The sequence below is a fragment of the Procambarus clarkii genome, chromosome 57 (genome assembly GCF_040958095.1).
Source record: "Procambarus clarkii isolate CNS0578487 chromosome 57, FALCON_Pclarkii_2.0, whole genome shotgun sequence".
Classification (NCBI taxonomy): Eukaryota; Metazoa; Arthropoda; class Malacostraca; order Decapoda; family Cambaridae; genus Procambarus; species Procambarus clarkii.
Window position 1 is genome coordinate 20,864,180 of NC_091206.1, and position 2,980 is coordinate 20,867,159.

Consider the following 2,980-nt stretch of genomic DNA (forward strand, 5'->3'; position numbering starts at 1 on the left):
GAATGCCTGTTGGCATAAGTAAATATTATTCAGGAGCTCATCAAACTATGTATACTTTATTATTAATTCTAAAGCTAAATTAATTTTATGGTCTTCATTTGAATATGATGGCTTGATTATACTTAAAATACAGTAATTGGTTACCTTAATTGCCTTAAACAAAGATTAGTTTTTTGTGTGTTTAGATTTGGGCTCTTTATATTTAGAATAAATTGTGTAGAAGTCTAATGTAACTTATTTAGTATAGCCTAAATACATAATTATATCATATTTTCCTGTTTAATATCATACAACAAAACATTGAGGTTGTGCCTCAGTGGGCAGTGCCTCTCCATGGTGAGGGAGCTCTTGTGCACAGCCCACAGGTAGGAGTGGGTGGCTCCTGCTCCTCTCCTGCCTGCTGTGGTGGTGCAAAAGTGAAATATGCCCCCATATGTTAATAGTGTATGGAGACCCCATACATTCCTGTATGTTTCTTTATCTCTGAGTTGAGCCTACCTAGTGGCTGTGGCCCCCTGGAGGGCAACACGCTTCTTTGGTTAGGGGATGGGTAAAATGGGGGGTTCAGTGTGGCCCTACTTGAACAATCAGCCAATTAGCCCCCCCCCCCCCCCCCCCCCCGTTATAAATCGGTTTAATGATACGTTATCCTTAGCTGGGGCTTTGTGACCAGTGCTCACCAGGCCGGCCAGGGGCGGTGGGGTCCGTCCTTCCGTCAGGCTCACAGCACGGTGCGGGAGTTCACGGCGGTTTGGCTGTCACTTTGGAGGGTTTGGGTCGCTCGGGGGTTCAACCGTTCGACTCCTTTTGGACTGTTCTCCAGTGGTTCATTGCTTGAACTGTGTGGGTTCTCTTCGGTCCTTGCCTTTTTGGAACTGTTCGCTTCGAGTAGCTCATCTGCTGGTTTCTCAGGGTTTGAATCTCCGTATGGTTTTATCCGGGGAGTGTCCAACATCCTAGCGGGGACAGCGCCTGTTTCAGTTCATTCCCCTGTCCCTGGAATGGACAGTTGACGCTAACTCCTTCAGTTGACTTTGCCGGACGTATGGGTTCCCGGAGGTGGACCTCTTCACATTGGCTTGGTCAAGGCGTTTCCCAATATATGTGGCACCCTTTCCCGACCGGCTTTCGTGGTGGACGCCTTTTGACAGGACTGGTCGAGGTAGGGTTACCTGTCCTTCCCCCCAGTCCAGCTGTTGCTTTGGGTCCTGTCTCAATTCGAGTCTTACCATGGGAGAGTTGTCCTCTTTGCCCTTTGGTGGCCTGCCCAGCCTTGGTTTCAGGTGCTGCTTGCTCGGTGTCCAAACCCAGGGTGTTTTCCGCGACTCCACCACTTCCAGCATATCAGACCGGTCCGGTACATGGCTGGTTCGGTCTTCTCTTCCGCTTATCGCGTCTGGTCTTTTTGACGTGGGGTTTATCACCGTTTGTATGGTGATCAGGTGGCTTCCTTGATGGTTTCCCATCTTAGACCTTCATCTCGGTGGCAGTATAAAGCTTCCTGGCGTTCTTTCCATCATTTGCTACATAGCCTTCCTGGCTTGGTGCCTTCTTTGATGATTACTTCTCTCTTTTTGTAGATTGTCTTCTATTTCTGATCGGGTGGTCTTGGCTTTTTCAGGATCATCCTTTAACCCTTAAACCGCGCAAACCATATATATATGATTTCAGTGAAAAAACCGAAACCGCGCATGTCATATATATATGATTTCGTGTCTAGCACTATAATTTAAACGCCCCACCTGGGATAGGGGCAGCTATAGTGCAGCCACGACTGATAGTTGCCAGATGCCACCTAGAAAAAAATCCAGGCCAACATTCTTGGGCGTGAGAGCTTCAGTATTGAGCAAGCCACCAAGGCTGATGCACACAGCATGAGCTCACAGCACCGCTGTTCAGCTTGTGACCACAGCATCGTCTACAAATGCCATAATATATATGTTCATGCTATTATTTAGCGATGATAGTATTACAGAAGACTTCTGACTGTGATAAAACTGACCAGGATTCTGATAATAGCAGGATTGTGGTGATATTTAGTGCTGTGCTCCATGGAGGGAGGGTGGTGGCATTGTGCTCTGACTGTGTGTGGCCACCTTTTATTGAGTGCACTCGCCATACCAGCTTAGTGGCTCGCTATGATGAACACAAATGTAGATACTTATATATAACGTGTGTATAGAGTGTAATAACAGCAATAGGAGTAGGTTGGGAGCTGCAATTTTGGTGAGGGAGGTGCGTTGTCTGCACGACTTATTATGTTGTTTACTGGTGGCCACTATGGTCTTTGGGCACCATAGCTGAATGTGTGAGTAGCCACATCTTTGTGCCTTTACTCACCATACAAGCTTAAATGTACAGTTATGGTGAACAAAACATGTAAATACTTATATATATCGTTTGTGTATAGTGAATAAATGCAAAAACAGTATTGTGGGAGGAGAATGAGGGCGAGTGAGGTGTTGTTGAGGGAGGGAGTGGCAGCGAGAGGCTCGCTGGTGTGTGGCGGTCACTCCTCATTGCATTTTGACTCACAATACCAACTTAGTGGTTCGTTATGGTAAGCAAAACATGGATACTTATATATAACCTGTGTATATAGTGTAATAACAGCAAAACTATTTGTTATTGTTTTATGAGCATAATAATTGAATCACTAATATGCACACCATAATTTTGAGTGCAGCGATGGTTCACACATTTTATTATATAATTATATCACAATTCACTCTATTGAATAATATTACTGCAAAAAACTAAGAAAAAACCAATCAGAGACATTGAAATAATTAGGTAATAATATATTTGTGGCAACTGCTGCCTGACAGCTCGGGCAGAGTAGACCTCGTCTGGCGAAGGCTCTGTCAACGCCCCTTTTTTGCCAGACTTCCCTACCCTATTGAAGCTAAAATATGCGACCTACAACTTTTTTATTTTTTCTGTGATCAGGGAACAAAAATGAACACTTTTATGAGACGAA

At 44.8% G+C, this 2,980-nt stretch overlaps 1 protein-coding gene across 1 annotated transcript in view; it reads left to right on the forward strand.

Moving 5' to 3' along the window:
- Window positions 1-270, forward strand: part of LOC123744980 (lysophosphatidylserine lipase ABHD12) — a 41,576-nt gene extending 41,306 nt beyond the window's left edge. The window contains exon 10 of the mRNA XM_045725210.2: window positions 1-270. This exon is cut by the window's left edge and continues 891 nt beyond it. The gene's annotated coding sequence lies outside the window, so the exon portion shown is untranslated.
- Window positions 271-2,980: the final 2,710 nt, after the last annotated feature.